The sequence below is a fragment of the Vicugna pacos genome, chromosome 27 (genome assembly GCF_048564905.1).
Source record: "Vicugna pacos chromosome 27, VicPac4, whole genome shotgun sequence".
NCBI lineage: Eukaryota > Metazoa > Chordata > Mammalia > Artiodactyla > Camelidae > Vicugna > Vicugna pacos.
The window spans coordinates 26,763,241-26,784,488 of record NC_133013.1 but is presented as its reverse complement, the minus strand read 5'-3'; the positions used below and the strand labels follow the sequence as shown (position 1 = coordinate 26,784,488).

Genomic DNA, 21,248 nt, shown 5'->3' with positions numbered 1-21,248 from the left:
AGTTGCAAGTGGGAAAAACAATAAAAAACACTTACATGTTTAAGTTCCATCTCTGTTTTTCTTAACTAACTGATAAACTATCCTTAAACCCGGGGCCTGGGGCGGGGGCAGGTAGCTGAGGACATGTCTGTTTGATATCTTCCTCCATCCCTCCTTTTCCCCTTTGTCTCTCCTCGCTTCCATCTATTCTTCCCTCGTTGAGACTGCACTGCACACAGACTCTAGGCCGTGTGCTGGGAGAGGGGAGTGAAACTTTGGGTGGCCCTGGGGAGAGCCTGCCCCGGGTTCCACAGGATGCGCTCATCCCCAGAGATGAGCCTGCGTCTCACGTGTGCTTCCTAAGGCTCCCACCTGTGTGTGTGGATTCTTCCTCTTCTTAGAGAGACAGGAGGCAGAGAGGCAAGAGGACAAATCTCTGAGTCAGACAGACCTGGGTTTGAATCCCAGCTCTGGCAGCCACTGGCTGTGAGATCTCAGGTAAGTCATTGAGCACAGGTACAAATTCTTCTGCCCAGTGAGTGTGCGTGTGGATTAAATGACACAGCAGTAGCTCAACCATAGCGGGTGTCTACTCTGAGCCAGGTGAGGCTCAGATGAGGGTGATGTTAATAAGAACAAAGGAGAAGGGGATGGACACTGGGTAGACATCCGGCCGTGTCTCCCAAGAATGGGAAAATAGGACCTACTTCCTGATTCCTTGCTGAACCAGAGCAGAGCTCCCAGATCTGGGGACAACTTGCCCACTCTCCCGGCCTCTGCTCTGCCTGGGAATGAGAAGCTGCCCCTGCCTCTGCCCCTCCCCCTGCCATGACCCCGGCAGGGCTAGCCTCACTCAGTGAGTGTGCTCAGGGCCCCACGATTGCAGCAAGACAGTTGGAGAGAATCCATGTGTCTGGGGACAGCTGGACCACAGCCTCCCGGCCCTGGCTGCACACCTGTTAGAAACTATAGTTAGAACAGTAAGTCTTGGGGCAAGGGAAAGAGAGAAGCCAAAGGAGAGAAGGAAAAAGGAAAGACACGGGCCAGAAAACGGGGTGTTATTCCCGCGAAGCAAAGCCGCAGCGTTCCCCGGGCACCCCTTAGGGAGAAGGAATGGCCTATGGACACCCATGGGGAGAGCCTGGAATCAGGAACCCCGCTGCTGACATGACTTGGGAGGCGTCAACTCTGCCTGTGCTGCTCAGCACGAAGCCTTGTCCTGAGAAGCCCTGGGTGTGGCCTCCACAGCCTGTGCTCCTGAGCCTTTCGACTGTGGTACCTACAGGCAGAATTTAAAGCTTTGCGCTCTCCCTCGCCCTCGAGTTTCCACTAAGAAAAACCTCAAGGATGACACAGAAAGAGAAGAAATACAAGTTGGATTTATCATGTTACTGTAATATAAATGATTCACTTATTAGTTACTTTAGAGGAATATGAACAGACTTAATAGATTTTTGTGCAATAAAACAATTTCCTAAAAAAACCTCAATAATTTCATTTTACTTATGCCAGTAGCTGACTTTCACCAGCAGCCCGACACACACGACACAGGCAACAGAGATGCGAGTGATTCACATCTGAACATGAGACTTACAGGGTCTTGCAGTCTGTTATCAGAGAATACAGGTTAAAAACGATTAACGCAAAATCCGAATCACTGTAGACTGTGAAATTAACCCAACAACCTACAAAAAGCTAAATGGATGAATGTTTAGGCAAAAATAAAAGACACTTTTATAACAGAAACGGCACGGTCATCAATAATGGAAAAGGAATCCACAACCGGTTCAGGGCAACCCTGATCGTGCATTCTTTCCCCAAATCGTGAAATTCTACCCATCTGCAAGTGCGCACACAAAGCAGGAAGTCTGACAACATTGCTAAGGGCTACGTGGCAGCCAGATTTCTTAGGAAAGGACAGAGTCCGGGGTCACTTCTGGTGATGGACAGCACACTCAGTACCGTCCATGACTCGGTCATTAGGTTACTAGTAAGTAGCCCTTAGTGGCTCAGGAGATTAGAGTGTGGAAGCATGTCACCTGGATGTAAGAACTGAAGAGAGACCTTGCACTTTGGGGTCCCATGACCCACTGGGGAGCCCCTGTGGCCTGGCAGGGAGCCTCAGGACGCTTGTGGATACAAGCAGTCCTCTCCTGTTGGAGGCCTTTTCTCCTGCAAGCACCTCTTCTCAGTGTCACAAAAAAATGTTCTCTACCGGGTTCCTTCCATCAGCACACACAGGCTGCAATGACTCCCATCTTAAAACCCGACTTCCTTGCCCTCACAGCCCCTCCAGCTCTTCCCGCCTCTCTCCTTGCTGCAGCCAAAAAACTCAGAGGAGTTGACTGTATGCGGTGCCCCAGTCCTTTTTTCCATCATCCCCCCGAGATAGCTTCTGACGAGGCTGCCATCGACTTCCAGCCCCTATTGTTCTTGTTAGTGTCATCAGTAGGGTAACCCGCTCATCCCCACATGCCTGAGACTTTCTCAGGTTTTAAAATGGAATGTCTTTCCTTCCAGGAGCCACCTCAGTCCTGGGCAAATCCAGACAGCAAGTCACTCTGGACTGATACCCTCCATGTTGTTGAACCCATCGATGACATCCTTTTCTTCCTTGACATTTTCACCAAACTTTAAAATAACCCAGCTTCACTGAGATAGAACTTACATGCAATAAACATCACATATTTAAAGTGCATAAGTTAGTAAGGCTTGACATATGGATATGCCATGAGACCACAGCAATCAAGATCGTTTAATATCTATAAGTAGATAAACAAGTTCATACTGTACAGCACAGGAAACTATATTCAATATCTTGTAGTAGCTTATGGTGAAAAAGAAATGAAAACAAATATATGTATGTATGTTCATGTATGACTGAAGCATTATGTTGTACACCAGAAATTGACACACTGTAAACTAATTATATTTCAATAAAAATATATATACATAAAAAAAAGACAATGAGCATATCCATCACTCCCAGTGGTTTCTTCACACCCATCTACAATCCCTCTCTCCCACCTGTTACCTTGTCCGTAACTCCAACCTACAAATGTATTAGTTGTCTATTGCTGCATAACGAATAGCCCCAAAATGTATCAGCTTAAAACAACATTTATCATCTCTCATCTTCTGTGGGTCAGGAATCTTGGGCACCACTTACCTGGGCACCTCTGCCTCCAGGTCTCTCCCAAGGTTGTAACCAAGATGTTGGCCAGGGTTGTGGTTTCCTTTCACAGCTTGGCTGGGGAAGAGCTGCATCCCAGCTCACTTATATGAATCTTACTAGGATTCAGTTCCTCAACAGCTGTTGAACTGAGGACTTTAGTTTCTCATTGGCTGTTGGTTGGAGATCTCACTCAGGTCTTTGCCATGTGGGTCTGTCCTTAGGGCAGCTTCCAACATGGCAGCTGTTTTCATCAGAGAGAGAGAGAGGGAGAGGGAGAGGGAGAGGGAGAGGGGGAGAGTCAGTCATCATTTCTTTATAACCTCATCTGAGAAGTGCAATCTCTTCACTTTTGCCATATTCTGTTCATTAGAAATGAGTAGCCAGACCCAGCCCGCTCTTGGTTCCCAGAGGTGGCAACTATAGGGAACCATTTTAGAGACTGTCTGTCACACTGGGGAACTACTGACCTGGTTTCTGTCACAATAGATTGGTTTGCATTTTCTAGAATATTATATAAAAGGAATCATTCAGTATGGACCCTTTTTTGTCTGTATTCTTTCACTCAGCATAATTATTTTGAGGCTCACTTATGTGTGGCATCCGTCAATAGTTCATTCTTTTTATTGTTGAGTAGTGTTCCCTTGCACGAACACTGAAATTACACTGAAATTTGTTTCTCTGTTCATCTGTTGGTGGACAATTGAGTCATTTACAGTTTTTACCTATTACAGATAAATCGGCTGTGAACACTTATGTACAGTTCTTTGGCTGTACACGTCCATTCTCTTGGGTAAATATTCAGAAGTTGAAAGACTGAAACTTGTGATAGATCTATTTTTATCTTTTTAAAAAACTGACAACTTGTTTTCCAAAGTAGTTGCACTAGTTTGCATTCTTATTGGCAGTGTATGAGAGCTCCAGTTACCCCACATCCTTGCCAATACTTGGTATGGTTAGTCTTTTTTTTTTATTTCAGTCATTTTAGAAGCTGTGTAGTAATATCTCATTTTAATTTGCATTTCCCTAATGACTAATTATGCTGAAAATCTTCATGGGCTTGTCTGCTATCCATATGTATTCTTTGGTCTTTTAAAATGTTTTGCCCATTTTAAATCAGGTTATTTGTTTTCTTATTTAGTTTTGAGAATTTTTGTGTATATTCTGTATTCATGTCTTTTAACAGGTAAATGAGTTACAGGTATTTCCTTCCAGTCTGTGGTTTGTCTTTTACTCTCCTAACAGTATTTTTGAAAGAGCAGAACGTTTTTAATTTAAAAAAATTTCTAATCCAATTTATCAATTTTTCTTTTATAGATTGTACTTTCAGTGTTATATCTAAGAAATCTTTGCTTCACCTAAGGTCACGAAGATTTTCCCCTATGTTTTCTTCTAAAAATTTTATAGTTGTACTGTTTACATTTATATCTATGATTCATCTCAAGTTAATATTTGTAAACACTGCAAGGTATGAATCAAAGTTCATTTTCTTGCATATAGAGAGTCAGTTGTTCCTGTACCATTAAAAATGCCTTTGCACTGTTGCTGAAAATCAATGGTCCACGTGTGGATCTATGTCTAGAGTCTATTTTCTGTTTTATTGATATTTCTGTCTTTACAGTGATACTTACCTTGCTAACTACAGCTTTTTAGTAAGTTCTAAAATTAGGCAGTTAGTCCTCCCGCTTGTTTCTTCCTTTACAACTTTGTTTTGGCTCCTCTAAGTTTTTCACGTTTCAATATTATTTTAGAATCAGCTTATCAATTTCTACAAAAAAATTCTGCTGGTATTTTGATTGGGATTTCTTTGAATCTATACACTAATTTGGGGAGAAGTAACTTACTAAGTCTTCCAGCCCAAGAACACAGTGTATCTCTCCATTTAAGATCTTTAATTTTTCTCAGCGATGTTTTGTAGTTTCCAGTGTTTAGATCTTTCACATATTTTGTCAGGTTTGTCCCTAAGTGTTTCATATTTGTGTTTGCTGTTGTAATAGGTATTTTAAAAATTTCAGCTTCTATGCAGAATGTATATAAACAAGATTATACTGTATAGCACAGGGAAATATATACAAGACCTTGTGGTAGCTCACAGCAAAAAAAAATGTGACAATGAATATGTGTATGTTCATGTATAACTGAAAAATTGTGCTCTACACTGGAATTTGACATAACATTGTAAAATAACTATAACTCAATAAAAAATGTTAAAAAAATTCAGCTTCTGATTTTTCATTGCTGATCTCTAGAAACGTAATTGATTTTTGTATATTGATCTTGTATCTTGCAATTGGGCAAACTTGCTTGTTAATTCTAGCAGCTTTTTGGGTAAATTTTATTAGATTTTCTACATAGGTGATAGTCCTCTGCAAATAATGAAATGCCTTTCATTTCTTTTTCTTGCCTAATTTCACTGGCTAGGACCTCCAACATAGTGTTGACTAAAGTAAGTAGAAAGGCAGGCGTCCTTGCCTTGTTCCTGATCTTGGGTGGGGGGAACGCTTTCTGCCCATCATCGTTACATGATATTAGCTGTAGGTTTTTCATAGATTTTCTTTATCAAGTTGAAGAACTCTCTTCTATTCCTATTTTGCTGAGAGATCTTTTTTTTTTTTTTTTAAGCATAAAAGGACACTGGGTCTTGTCAAATGCTTTTCTGGGGCATCTATTGAGATGATGATACGGTTTTTCTTTTCTTTTTGTTAATATGACTCATATGACCTTTAAAAAAGGACAGTATGAGATGGAAAGTATAGGCCAAAAAAGCAGAAATCCTCAACAAAACAGTAGCAGACTCCCACACTGGGTTAAAAAAGATAATGCATTATTATCAGATTGTATTCATCCCGGAATGCAAGGTTGACTTACTATCAGAAATCTTTTTAATGGAACAGAGGCTCATTTTGTTTTACTTGTTTCATTTTAGTTTTCATTTCTAGAGATTAAAATAAAATTTTATTTTGTAATTGTGGAAAACATTTACATGGCTCCACAGTCGAATCTACAAAACAAGGGACATCCGAAGAAGTCCAGTTTCTACCCATGTCCCCGCTACTATTTCCCTCCGTCTCTTTTTAGGTGATCATTTTTTAAATGAAAAAGCTATGATTTATCTTTACATGAAAAATACAATTGTTTCTCACCCCCTTTATATAAATGGTAACATACTATACACACTTTTTACCATCTTGCTTTATTTACTTAATTATATCTTGGAAACCACTCCTTGGTAGTGTTTAGAAATGGTTCTTATTCCTTTTATAGCTGCGTATAATTCCATAATGTAAATAAATCATGGTCTATTCAACAATCTCCTATTGTGGGGGGCTTTTGTGCTTACAGATAGGTCTGTAATGAATAGCTTTGCACGCATATCTTTTTGTATTCTTACCATTTTACCCTAGGAATGTATTCCTAGAAATGAGTTTGCTGGGTTGAAGAGTGAATGTATAGATAATTTTGCCAAATTCATAGGGGTTGTACAATTTTGCATTCCCACCACCAAATTATGAAAGTGTCCATTTCCCAGAGCTTCACTAACAGAGTATGTCGTCAAAATTTGAATTTTTGCCGTCATAATGGGCGAGGATGAAATCTCAGTTTGTGTTCCTCTTACAACGGGCAAGGCTGAGCGTCTTTTCACACAGCGAAGAGCCACTCACCTGCGCTTCTTTTCTGTTAGTGGTCTGTTCACGTTTCCTACTTACTTTCCTAAACAGTTGTTGATTTCTCTATTTTAGAAACTCTATTAAATATTAGGGATATTAACTCTTTGTGATATAAATTGAAAATGTTTTTCTGCAGTGTGTTGGTTCAGACTTTTTTTTTTCGCTTTTTTTGTTTTTGTTTTGGGGGAGGTAATTAGGTTTATTTATTTATTTTTAAATTATTATTATTATTTTTTAATGGAGGAACTGTGGATTGGATCCAGGAACTTGTGCATGCTAAGCAGGCACTCCATCCCTTGGCTGTCCCCTCCCCCTAGACATTTTTGCTAATACAAGAAGAAGTCCAGAGGTAGATGGTTGTCAGCATTGGCTAGACGGCCCAATAACGTCAAGGCCAGCCTCTCTGAGATGCTCTAAGGCATTTCTCTTAGAGTCACATTATGACCGTGTTAAAGGCAGATAGGACCAGGAAGGGGTGGCTCCAAGACACCTGTCCCTTTTATTAGGAAGGTAAAAGCTTTCTCAGAAGCTCCCAACAGATTTGCATTCATATTTTTTTAATTGAAGTATAGTCAGTTTACAATGTTGTGTCAATTTCTGGTGTACAGCATAATAGTTCAATCATGCATACACAGACACATACACGTATTAGTATTCATATTCTTTTTTCATTATAGGTCACTACAAGATATTGAATATAGTTCCCTCTGCTATACACTATAAACTTGCTGTTTATCTATTTTATATACAGTACTTAGCACCTGCAAATCTTGAACTTCCAATTTATCCCTTCTTACCTCCTTCCCTATCTGGTAATCATACGTTTGTTTTCTATGTCTGTGAGTCTGTTTATGTTTTGTAAATAAGTTCACATGGTATATTTATACAATGGAATACTACTAAGCCATAAAAAAGAATACAATAATGCCATTTGCAGCAACATGGATGGACCTAGAGATCGTCATTCTATGTGAAGTAAGCCAGAAAGAGAAAGAAAAATACCATATGGTATCACTTATAGGTGAAATCTAAAAACTAAAAAGACAAATGAACTTACCTGCATTCATATTTAATTGGCCAGATACAGGTTTAGAGAAAGCTAGGAAAGAAAGTATTTCATTTTTTCAGCCTCTAGAGTGGAGGTGGTCAAGAAGGAGATTGGAATGCATGTTGAGCTATTCAACAAACTACTACGGACAGAAATGGGAAAGTTTAGCTCAAATGGAAGACTTCTTCTGTCTCCTGTTCCATGGCACGTCTGCAGATCCACTATGAGCCAGAAGCTGGGCTCACAGCTCCAAACGGGAATTCAGTCTTGGGTGCATCAGTAGCGGGTTAGTGTCTGCAGCAAGGAAGGTGAGAGGACCTGTGTTCCACCCTAGAGGCCTGTCTTCAAGGACACTGCTAAACGGGAGCATGTCCAGAGGAGAGCAAGCAGGTCAGGAGGGTGAGGGCCCCAAAAACCTTCCCCGTCAAGAGTACGTGGAAAGATTTGAGACATCATAGTAAAGAAGATATGGAAGGAAGCAGGGTATGTCTCACTGAAAACTGGCAGGACTGGCCGGTGGAAAAAGTTAGATTTGATCTACGGTGACAGTTGGTGCTTGTTAAAGCGAGGCAGATTTCAATGAATTTTAAACAAGTATTTTTCACTAATTTGGGATGGGTTGCTTCATGCGTGGTGAGCTTCCTACCAGCTATGTAATCCGCCTCGCTGTTCTCATGGTTTTATCCTCCACCACTACGTCAGTGACCCTCCAAGGTGGGTCTCTAACCCAGCCCTCTGCCCTGCGCTCCCAAGGCTCCAGACTCCTGTCTCCACCCGACAGCGAGCTCCTCCTCATTCAGGGCTGGATCAGTGATGATCTAACCAGGAAACAGAACCCACATGAATATTTGAAAGGAGGGACGTCAATGAAGGGAATTTCTTAACCAGGTGATAGAAGGGCCAAGAAGTCAAACCCGACAGAGAGACAATCCAAAGAGTAACAGACGCAGAAAGTACTGCCATCCCTGGGCTGGACGGTGCCCAGTAAGAGTTTGAACCAAGTGGGCTTGTCTGCCAGGAACCGGGGGGATGGACAAGACACAGCAACTGCCAGGATGCAGTTAAAGCAGAGGCGGGGGGAGAAACAGACTGGCTCCCCAGCCTCGACTCAGTTTCCTGCCAGCGCTCCTCAGTGGCCAAACAACGTCAGGAACCAGATGACACATGAATCTGGGAAACACAGCCCATGAAGCAGAGAAAGGTGAGGGAAGATGGGCGCAGGACAGGTACCCAGGTGAAGGAGGGGCAGAAGGTCTTCTAGATTTGTGTTATCTCCTCCCCCTACTCTGGGCCTGAGGCTGCAGAGAGAGCTGGGAGAGCCGGGGAAGGTAAGCATGTGGGCCAGAGTCCAGCAGTTGATGCCCAGTGTTTCAAAGAAGCAGGAAATCTGCTGCGGATGATGGAAGATGCTTCCCAGGAAGGACGATACTGGGTTGGGTTTTGGAGGATGAGTATGAGCTCTTTAGGTGGATGAGGTACGAAGAAGCACTCCAAAGAGAGGTTAGGAATGTGTACTAAAGCCCAGAGTTGGGGGGGAAACCCTGGTGTATCTTAGGAACTACAAATGATTCAGTGTGACTAGAGCCCTGGGTGTGAAGATATTAGATTTATTAAATGTGAAATAAAATAATCTGTTAACAGATTTTATGTGGGGTGAGGAAGATGGAGGTCTCATTAAGTGTAAGGATGACAGGGACCATCAGAGCTGTAGGTCTGTGGTGGTTGTGAAGGTGGGGTGGGGTGGGGAACATTAATTACATTTTAGACATGTCAAATTTGAGATTCCTGTGGTCATGTACTTACTGGCATATGAATCATGTTCCCCCAAATCAATATATTGAAGCCCTAACCCCCAGTGTGATGGTATTTGGAGATGGGATGTTTAGAAGATAAGGTCGTGAGGGTGGGGTCCTCAGGATGGGATTCATGCCCTTATAACAGACTCCAGAGAATTTGCTCTGTCTGCCACGTGAGGACACAGCGAGAAATCGGCTATCTACAAGCCAGGAGGAAGGCTGTGACCAGGAACCAAACCAGACAGCACCTTGCTCTTAGACTCCCCACCTTCCAGAGCGGTGAGAAACGAACGTCTGTTGTTTAAGCCGCTCCATCTGTGATGTTTTGCTGTGGCAGCCCAAGCTGACTCTACACTAAGGAGCTTCCTAAGACAGGCAGGAACCACTGTCCAACCCAAGGTTGAGGAAATTAACTCCTATGTATTCTTCTAAGAGTTTTATAGTTTTAGCTCTTACATTTAAAATGGTTATCCATTTTGGGAATTTAATTGGCTCTGTGTGGATTAGGAAGCAACCTGGTCAAATTAGCTGTGGCCAGGGAGGTGAAGTCCTGTGGTATGCAGCGTTGCCTTTCCTGGGGCTGCGCGCAGAGCTGGGTGCTGGGCGCTGGGAAGAGGATTCTCTGAGAAGCAGTTTCTCAGGCAAGGGGTTTGTTAGGAAAGTGCTCCAAGGAGAAATCAGTAAGGGGGTGTGGGAAGCAGCATCAGAAGGGCAAGAGGTCAGTGAAAGGAAGGATTTCAGTTGAAGTCCAGATCTGGAAGCTCTGGAATACAAATCGCAAGTGAGAGTTTGCATCTGCTCAGGCAAGAGAGGTGGGCTTTTTAACCCTGTACCAGGCAGTCATTGCTGGAGGGTGGGGAGGGGGTGGGGAGGCACTCCCAGACCTGTAGCTCTGATTGTGTGGAGATGTCTGGGGCAACTTCAGGAGCCCAAGGGCAAGCCTCTGAAGAAGGTCACAGCTGCAAACAATTGGTAGCAAAGTACACCGAAACTGGGGGAGGGCAGTGCAAAAGGGAATCTGAGGGGCATTGGTGAGGGGCTGGGGGCGTCCTCCAGAGGGCCTGCAGGTGGAAGTGCACATGCTGTGGCATGAGATAGGAAGTGATACATGGCAGCAGAGAGCTACAGATAAAGTGCTGGGGGGCAGGGGCGTCTGTGGGAAGGAGAGATTTTCTCTTCTTTGCTGTTGTGTAATGAAACATTAATTACGGTGACTGTCACAGACGAAGAAGTGCCCTTAGGATGCTGCAAGAGGCTCATGAGGGTAGGTAAAAGTCATCCTGTTGAGACAGCACCAGAACTCTTCTGATCACTGACTGAGCTCTCAGCTCCCTGGGGACTTCTCACCAGGCGCACTGTGTCGTGTTATCTCCTGGCTCTGGAGCCGGATTCTGAAACCATGCAGACTGAACCTGCTGCCTGCTGGGGATGTCCAGGGTAGACCCTGCAGACCCCTGGGGCCTGTCTCTGCCCAGCCCCAGGTATTCTGGGTACACCTCACCTTTCCAGATGGTATCCCCTCTTCACCTTGCCCCAGTAACGGGGCACTCTGTTCTGTCTCTTTAAGAAGCTCATTTCTAAATATGCTCTGGTGTATTACGAGTAGATGTAGTGATACAGTTAATGAGTCTCTAACGCGGACAATTATAACCTAGAATGCAGCTTGGCTGAGTTCTCTCCCACTCATGTGCAGACTGATTCGGTAACACACACCCACTCACAACTATACTCTTGTCTCTGAGAACATACCGAAGCTGGGAGTCACAGGCGGCAGACCAGCGCTGGGCACACGCACGCACACACAGGCACACAAACGCCCACAGTCTCTCACACTGTCTCGGAGAAGGCTCCTGCGGCGCATGTGTTGGACACATCCCTTCTTAGAAAGGACCTGCTACCGTACCAGTCGAAGAGGTGGGCCAAGGTGGCTGTGTCTGTCGCAGGCGGTCCTGCCCCCTCTCCCTTCAGCTATGGCTAATGGGACCAGATGGTCACTTGCCCTTGGGCTCCATACGCACAAATGCTTTTAGGAATTCATTGGTAGCAAGAAACAGAAACCAACTTGGGGCATCTTAGAAATCAAAGGTATCCACAAAATACAAGGACGAGAAAGGCAGAAGGGCCTTCCGAGCAACTGGAACAGAAAAAGGAAGCCATCGTCAACCAAAGCAGCTCTTTTCTCCTTTTTCCCACCTCCCTCTGCGGGCAGTGAAGGTCTTCCATCGCTTATCTGCTTCCCTTTCCTCTCGCTGAAATACCTGCATTCAAATCATTTGGAGCATTTGTTAAAAATTCAGAGCCCTGCATCTCTGGGGATGGAGGCAAGGAAATCGCATTTTTAACAGACGCCCCGCGTGATCCTTTGGCATGCAAAAGTTTGAGAACCACCGTGCTAAGGTGCTACATAATTCAAACACTGACCCGTGTCTCTGAGACGCGTCCTCCTGGTATACCTCCACCAAGGCCCTGCTTCACACATCTGCGTCCCAAATCAAATTTCTGGGATTAAGAAGCCAACCAATGCTGCATGGGTCAGATGACCTGGTCCAGTGGGCTGTGGCTGTCAGTGAGGGGGTGTTCTGGTCCAATCGGAAGGTGCAGACTCTGCCAGGAGAGGGAAACTGACCGCCTCGTCTGCTACAGTGACTTGTTCCCAATTCCTAAAAATAAGCTCCCTTTTACTTAAGTTGCCGTAGGTGGGCTTTTGTAGTAGATGCCTTCTTAGCCACAAGTTCTCAGAAACACTCAGGCACACACGCTCACTTGCACACACACACACACGCATGTATCAGCTCACAAGCACACACCCATCATGTGGGGCACTGTGGGAGAAGTCTGTCCTGGTAATGATCTCTTTGCAGCTCATCTAAGACTATAAAAAAGGTGGGGGCCCTTTATTAATTATATATCTTACATTCAATGAAACGTAATATTTAATTTAAATAATTGCAGGAGGCAGCTTTGATATTTTGATTCACTCCCCAGGACAGATGGCTTCTCTCCCTCCCTGGCCTGCTGAGCTGATCTCTTATGATGAAAGACCAGCCTGGTTTGTCCCTTTCATACGACTTTTGTCCTAGAAAATGATGAAATGCTTTCCTGACTGAGTGTAAAGCAGGGGTTGCAGCCACTCTGCCAGCTTTGAAAGGGAAATGCCAGGGAAATAGATCCACTTTATCTTTTCTAAACAACAGGTTGGGGAGATGACACTTAGAACAGGGTGCCTCTGAGTCCCAGCCCAAGCGGCTGATTGCAGGAGGCAGGTGTTCTGTGAAGACGGCCCCACAAGCATGGTGATGCTGGGCACTGCCTCTCAATCTCCCTCCCCACAGATGGGCCATGTGCTCTGATCCCTGCCACACCTTCCTTTGTGCTGGGCACTGTCCATCTCTGTGGGTTCTCAGCAGTCAGAGGAGAAACCTTCTCCTTGAAGGTCTCCGGAGGTGAAAGGTTGGTGCCTCGCTGACAATTCCAGACAACCGCAGAACTAGCACAATACTACACGCTGCCCCCCAGAACTAGAACCCAGACAAAACAGGCTAGGAATTTCTGCTTTGACCAAAGCTTTCAGAGTTCAGGTGGCCAGAGGGCTCGTGCCAAGATCTCATTGGAAGAAGGAATTGCAGGATCCTTCCTTTGCTGGGAGCTTCCCAAACAACGCATCTGGCCAAGCCCGGGTCAGCTGGCTGAGCGATTCCCTCGAACTGCCTCTCTTCCCTTCCTGAGAGACAAGAGACTTGGCCCTGAATGTGGGTCAAGTTTGTGTCCAAGATTCTTTTCTCTTTATTTTCCAAGACCAAGTCTGGGAAGTAGCTGGGCTGGGAGTGGCTTGGGACAGGGAGGAGGGAACCTCACATTCATGGATTGTCTCTGGTGTGTCAGAGACAGCGACTGGTGCACGAACATCGATCCTCCTCAGTCTCCTGAACTCGGGAGGCTTAGCCCCACTTTACAGGCAAGGAAACTGAGACTCTGAGTAGCTACTTGCTATGGTCACACAGTTAGTAAGAGGCAGAGCCAGGATTTTAAGCTACACTGTCTGGTTCCAGAGGGCCTCCCTCTTCCACGGCACCTGCTGGAGGAGGCGGGTTCCCCCCGTGGGGGCTGGTTTCCCCACCTTCCAGAGGCTCACAGCTCACAGTGGCGGAGGGGGCCCAGGCAGGGCCTCCAACACGAGACCCGCGGGGCCGGGACACTATTCCATCCTTGGCTACCCTCTCTCCTGTGTCTTCACTCGCTCCCTTTGCCAATCAAACACCCTCTGATCAATCTGATGTTAAAACAAACGAACGACAGTGACCGACCCCGCCGCCCTCCCTCCACTTCCAGCCGCCACTTTTCCTCCCCGGGCTGACGCGGGGCCCTTGCCCCTGAGCTTCCTGAGGAAGTTATCCTCTTACCCAGCTCCGACGGCCCCGCCGTCCTCTCTTCGTCCCACTCCAGCCTGGCCTCCCCTCCCTCTCTCTGTTCCGCCGAAATCGAGCCCCGACTGCACCGACGGCTGCCCGTTACCTTCTCGCGCTAAACGCACTGGGCACTTCGTGTTCTCGCGATATCTGACTTCTAGCCGCACTGACCTTTGACCTCTCGGTCTATCCGCGTTTCCTTTTTTTCATGACAACACAGACTCTGGATCTTCCCTCGGCCTCGTGGCTCCTGCTTCTCCATGTCCTTTCCAGCCTCCTCCTTCTCCATCCCACCCCCAGCCGAGTTTCTCGGAGCCCGGCCTCAGCCCCTCCCCGCCTCGCTGACCGCTCGCCCTCCGATCCCGCGGCTCCCGCGCCCGAGCACCGCTGGTCGCTGAGGCGCCCGCCTTTGCGTCATCAGCTGGGACGGGCCCCCGGGCCCCAGACCCGTGGATGCCATCGTCTCTGCAAGGGCTCAGCTATGTTTCTGTGTGTATGTAACAGGCCGGGTAGTAAATGCTTGAGGATTTGTGGGCGAAACGGTGTCCGTTCTGACGGCGCAGCTCTGCTGTCACAGTGCAGACTCAGCCGTGGACAGTGTGACAGTGAGTGGGCCTGGCTGTGTTCCAGTCAAATGTTGCTTAGGGATTCTGAAATTAGAATTTTATATAATTCTCATGTGTTAGGAAATATTATTCTCCTTTTGACTTTAAAAAATTAGAATTTAACATAATTTTCATAGGTCAGGAAACATTTTCTTTTGGATTTTTTCCAGTTGTTTAAAAAATGTAAAAACCAGAATTTCCAGTCAAGATGATGGAGAGGTAGGACCTGGAGCTCACCTCTTCTCACGATTACAACGAAACCACAACTGACTGCTAAACAACCATTGAAAAAAAGACCAGAACCTAGCAAAAAGGATTTCTTCAACTGGAAACATAAAGAGGGAACCACAGCAGGACAGTAGGAGGGGAGTGTTTGAGATATAATCGGGCCCCACACTTCCCGGGTGGGCGTCCCACGAGCTGGAGAATAATGAAGTTGCAGAGGCCCTCCCGCAGGAGTGAGAGCTCTGAGCCCCACGTCACTCCCCAGCCCTGGGTTCTGGCACTGGGAGGAGGAAACCCCAGAACATCTGGTTCTGAAGGCCAGTGGGGCTTAATTGCAGGAGCTCCACGGGACTGGGGGAAACAGACTTCACTCTCTTGGGAAGTGTACACAGAATCTCATGTGTGCCAGGTCCAAGGGCAGAGGTAGTGATTTCACAGGAGCCTGGGCTAGACCTGCCTGCTGGATTTGGAAATTCTTCTGGGGATGTGGGGGGTGGCTGTGGCTCACTCTGGGGACATAAAAGCTGGTAGTGGATATTCCGGGAGTGTTCATCCACATGAGCTTTCCTGGAGGCTGACATCTTGCTTGGGTCATTAGCACCAAGACCCAGCCTTACCCAGCGGGTGCTGGGACACCTCAGGCCAAACAGCGTACCGGTTGGGAACACAGCCCCACCCATCAGCAGACTTTCTGAGCCCACAGCTACCCCTAGACACAGCCCTGCCCACCAGAGTCAGGACTAAGCTCCACCCAGCAGTGGGCAGACACTGACTCCTCCTGCCAGGAAACCTGCACAAACCTCTAGCCCAGCCTCATTCACCAGGGGGCAGACACCAGAAGTAAGACAACAACAATCCCGCTGCCTGTGGAAGGGGTCTGCAAACACAGGCTGGACTCTGCCCTGGCCCTTGGATGACAAGAGGGGTGTGCGGTGCTGGGACACATAGGATGTCTCAGACAGAGGGCAGTCAGAGAAGAAAAGAAATAAAAGGAATTCAAATTAGAAAAGAAGTGTAACTGTCACTGTTTGCAGATAACATGACTCTATACACAGAAAACCCTGAAGATGCTGCCAGAAAACGACTAGAGCCCATCAGTGAGTCTGGTAAAGCTGCAGGACACAAAATTAATAGACTGAAATCTGTTGTATTTCTGTACACTAACAATGAAATAGCAGAAAAAAGAAATTAAGGAAACAATCTCATTTACCATTGCATCAGAAAGAATAAAATACCTAGGAATAAACCTACGTAAGGAGGCAAAGGATGTATACTCTGAAAACTCTAAGACACTGATGAAAGAAATTGAAGATGACACAAACAGATGGAAAGATATACATGCTTTTGGATTGGAAGAATCAATATTGTTAAAACGGCCTTACTACCCGAGGCAGTATACAGATTCAATGCAATCCCTATCGAATTACCAATGACATTTTTCACAGAGCTGGAACAAAAACTGTTAAAATTTGTATGGAAAAACAAAAAATCCTGAATATCCAAAACAGTCTTGAAAGAGAAGAATGGGAGTCATGCTCCCTGACTTCAGACTATGCTACAAAGCTACAGTAATCAAAACAGTACAGTACTGGCACAGAGACAGACACAGATCAGTGAAATAGGATAGAAAGTCCAGAAATGACCCACGTACTTATCAGTTAATCTATGACTAAGGAGGCAAGAATATACGATGAAGAAAATACAGTCTCTTCAATAAGTGGTGCTGGGAAAACTGGACAACTACTTGTAAAAGAGTGAAATTAGGACATTCTCTTACAGCATAACAAAAATAAACTTAAAATAGATTAAAGACCTAAATGTAAGTCTAGATACTATAAAACTCCTAGAGGAAAACATAGGCAGAACACTCTTTGACATAAATTGCAGCAGTATTTTTTTTCGAACCAGCTCCAAAAGTAATGGAAATAAAAGCAAAATAAACAAGTGGGACCTAGTTAAATTTAAAAGCTTTTGCACAGCTAAGGACATCATCAACAAAACAGAAAGGTAACCTAGAGAATAGGAGAAAATATTTGCAAATAATGTGACAACCAAGGGACTAATTTCCAAAATATACAAATGGCTCATACAACTTAATATTTTTTAAAAAAAGCAACTGAATAAAAAAATGAGCAGAAGACCTAAATAGACATCTCCCCAAAGAAGACATCCAGATGGGCAATGGGCACGTGAAAAGACGCTCAACATCGCTAACTGTTAGAGAAATGCAAATCAAAGCTACAATGAGGTATCACCTCACACCTGTCAGAATGGTCCCTTAAGAAGTCTACAAATAATAAATGCCGGAGAGGGTGTGGAGAAAAGGAACCCTCCTACCCTGCTGGTGGGAATGTGAATTGATGCAGCCACTATGGAGGACAGTATGGGGGTTCCTTAAAAAACTTAGCATATATATAATAAACTTAGCATATGATCCAGCAATCCCACTCCTAGGCATATATCTGGAGAAAAATATAATTCAAAAAGACACAAGCAGTGTGAACCAGTGTTCACAGCAGCACTATTCACAATAGCCAACACATGGAGACAACCCAAATGTCCATCAACAGATGACTAGATAAAGGAGATGTGGTATATTTATATAACGAAAAACTAGTCAGCCATAAAAAGGATAAAATACCTTTTGCAGCAACATGGACGGACCTGCAGATCATCATTATAAGTGAAGTAAGCAAGAAAGAGAAAGAAAAATACTATATGATATAGCTTACATGTGGAATCTGCAAAAAAAGACACAAATGAACTTATTTACAGAACAGAAACAGAAACAGACTTATAGACATAGAGAACAAATTTATGGTTACCAGTGAGAAAGGGGGTGGGAAGGGATAAATTGGGAGTTTGAAATTTGCAGATACTAACTACTATATATAAAATAGATAAACAGCAAGTTTATCCTGTATAGCACAGGGAAAGTATATTCAATATCTTATAATAACCTATAATGAAAAAGAATGTGGAAATGAATATATATATATGTGTATGTATGGCTGAAACATTATGCTGTACACCAGAAATTGACATAGCATTGTAAACTGACTATAGTAAAAAAAGAATGCAAAAAAAAAATGTAAAAACCAGATGGCAAGCCAGATGTGGTCCATGGGCTGCGGTCAGTCATCTCCAGGTCTGTTTGTCACTTCCTTCGATGTCCTATAGGTGCCTTGCACCAGCGTGTCCACACAGTTCTGGACTTCCACCTCCAGTGTCCCCAGCACAGTAAAGGACACTGGCGCCAGAAATCTGAGAGTCGTCCCCAATGGATCCCTTTTTCTTACTCCTCTCTGATCCCAACATTCAATCACCAAGTTCTGCTGGTTTTTCCCCTAAATCCAGGTAGCAGGGTAATACTGTGGAACAGCTCCCATGGTTCTTATTCTGAGAACTTGCGTGGGCTCACTCTCATCTCCTCCAAGTCTTTCCTCATATCACTGCTCCCATCAGTTCTAGCTTGATTGATGACCTTTCGCCATCCCTGATCCCCTTACCCTGTTTTTGTACCCCTCCGAGCACTTTGCACCTGCCAATGTACCATAAAATTAACTACATGTTATTGCTATGGTTTCTAGCCTGTCTCTCCTGGTTAGAATGTCATCTCTCCAAGGGCAGGGATTTTTGTCTGTTTTGTTCTCTGCTGTGTCCCCTGCATCTAGAACAGCGCACATAGAAGGGGCTCAGCTAACACCTGTTGAATCAGCGAATGATGTCAAGACTTGGATTTCTTCATGGGGTGGACAGGATTAGCCGAGACAAAAGACTCATTGCTATTCATAAATGGGATTCTTTGACGCAGTGGTTCCTGACCCTAGCTGCACACTAGAATTGTCTGGGAGCTTTAAGAATCCTGCCGCCCAGGCTAAGCCCCAGACCAATTAAATCAGAAGTTCCCGGAATGAAAACTTTTCAGGTTCCTACAAAGTGCAGCCAAGGTTAAGAACCACTGCTTTAAAGCGACAGAAATTATAATGGTCATAAAAGCAAGATTTTCAATTTGTGAAAGTCAGGCTTTGTGGTGGAGAAAAAAGCATTTGTGAGCTCTGAAGATCCTGAGCCCAGAGGACTGGGGGTTTGAGCGGGGAAGAAAGTAGAACAGGACACAGAGGAGATAAAAGTCCAGGCTGGGGGCAGGGAGAACGTGGTGAGGCTGGTACCTCGGTCCCCACGTCACGGCTCAGGCTGTGGATGGGTTCGGGGATGTAAAGATGGAAGAGACTTTGTCTCATTTCTTCCGGGCTATAAATGGTAGAATGTTTAGCCACGGAGAAATTTAGCCTCTCATTCTGTTTCTCCCAGAGACGTATTCATTTCTAGTGGTTTGTGAAAGGGATAGGAAAATGCTCCTGGGCTCTGGAGAGGGGCCAAGACGAAGGCTGACTATGGGGAGCTCCCGTGGTTGCCAGGGGACCACTGTGTCGTGGGCCAAGGGGATCCGGAGCAGAGCAGTGGGAAGGGCAGCCCCAGGCCAGCGCAGTATAGAGGTGGGTCAGTCTCAGAGGAGGGACGTGGCCAGCCGTTGTTATAACGGGTGTGGCTCAGAAGCAGGCAGACCATTGTACTCTTAATCTGCCGAGAAAACGGACCACATGTCACACCAGCAGTGGACACTATTGCAGGAATGTAGTGGGGGCCAAGGCTGACACCTGGACAGACCAGGTTGCCTCTGGAGGGCTCAGCAAGGACCAAAGGACAACATATAGACTGGAGCCCCTTCTCTGACTCCTTGTCTTCCAAACCAGGCCAGTTCTCGCTTGTGTTTTGCCTTCATGCCACTTTCACAATTGTCATTACATGGGGAGTGAATAGTCGTTCAACAAAGATCCAATGAATTCCACGTAAGAAGAATCTGTGAAGGCAGGAGCCGCCTCTGTGTCTCCAGAGCCTAACACAGTGCCTGGCACAGAGGAGTGGATATTTACTGAATGAACGAAGACACGAGTGAATGGGAGTCACACCCTTGGGGCTGAGCTGAGGGGTTAGGGCCAGATTCCAAACACAGGGACCGCTCGCACAGACCACCAAGGTGCTGCTGGAAAGAGGGATGTCTTTCTCGGGTGCCTTGAGGACAGGGGCCATGCAGGCTTTTGCTCAGTTCTGCCGATTTGTGAAGGTCTGCGCTGGTCTCCAGGTGACCAGGTGGTGCACGGATCCATCAGCCTCAGACACAGGTGTGTGGGGCTGGACCACATGTCACATTGCATCCTGCCTCAGCCCCAGCCTTCTCCACATGTGGCTCCCTTAACACCCAGAGGGATCCTGTCCTGACCAGAGCCTCTCCCAACTCCCTTCCCACCCCTGTCCAGTCCTTCCCACTGGCTGCCAAACTTCCCCCACCTCCCTCCTACAGGGTCCCCTGCCTTCCTGTCTCTGGACCCATAAAAAGTCACTTTGGCCTCAATCAATAGGCTGTCTCTTTAACAAGGGAGATGCTGGTTGCAGAGTGGAGCCGCCCCGCTGGGGCAGGGGCAGGGGCAGAGCTGGCTTCCGCAGACAGCTTTGCTTTCCACGATGATGCATTAGGCTGCATCAGCAGATTTTTGCATTTTATGAGGACATATATGACTCCCCAAAGAAACCTTACAGAGAGGGTACGGGGAGGGTGGGCGGGCGGGGAGTGGAGTGAAGAAACTCAATTCTGAAAGTTCAGAGAGAGTGCTGCTCCAATGCTGTCCTCTCTGCCACCTTCCGGCCCCTTCCTTAGAGTCCAGAATTCACGTTTGCTGGCAGTAGCTTGAGTATTCTTTGTTGGTTGGCAAGAAGAGGTCCAGAAAGCCTGCATCTCCTGCTCCTGTCTCCTTATCATTCTGCCGTCAGCTCAGAGGCACCCGCCTTGCTCTGGGTCTAACGAAGTTATCTGGAGTCCGGCGCCGATTTCTCTGGGAAGGATGGTTGAGAAGAACCTGCAGGCGTTAGCATCGCGCTTTCTCAGATCCTATTCTCTCCCTGGCCCTGGTTTCTTTGGGCAAAACGTGGGACCAACCAGAGCTCTTCCATCAGGGAGAGCGCAGGCAGGCTGAGGAGCAGAGTCATCTGGATGGATGGGCTGTGTGGACCCGCAGGGGCTGCCCTGCTTGGCTCAGTCCTCAGGCGGTGGGCGAGGCCGGCTGCCAGGGCCGGGGCTGTCTGACCTTGCCTGTCCCCGCTGTGGAGCCTGCTGCCTCTGTCGCTGAGCGCGGGCGGCGGGCTTCCGGCCTGAGAGGCTCTTACTGGCACCAGCCCGGCGTCTGCACTGACTGAGAGGGCAGCCCGGGGCCGCGGGGGTCTTGGCTGAAACACACAGTTGAAAAGCTGGCTTTAGCGTTATCAGCGGTCAGTCCTTGCTCTGGCCTCA

The 21,248-nt window shown here is 46.1% G+C and overlaps 1 long non-coding RNA gene across 1 annotated transcript; it reads right to left on the bottom strand.

The window, feature by feature from the left end:
• Nucleotides 1-1,341: 1,341 nt before the first annotated feature.
• On the bottom strand, nucleotides 1,342-14,161 carry LOC140689779 (uncharacterized). Its single transcript, XR_012064887.1, has 3 exons — nucleotides 14,064-14,161; nucleotides 3,149-3,395; nucleotides 1,342-1,664 (listed from the first exon to the last, which is right to left on the bottom strand). It is a non-coding gene; the product is annotated as an uncharacterized lncRNA (long non-coding RNA).
• Between the last annotated feature and the right edge of the window lie 7,087 nt (nucleotides 14,162-21,248).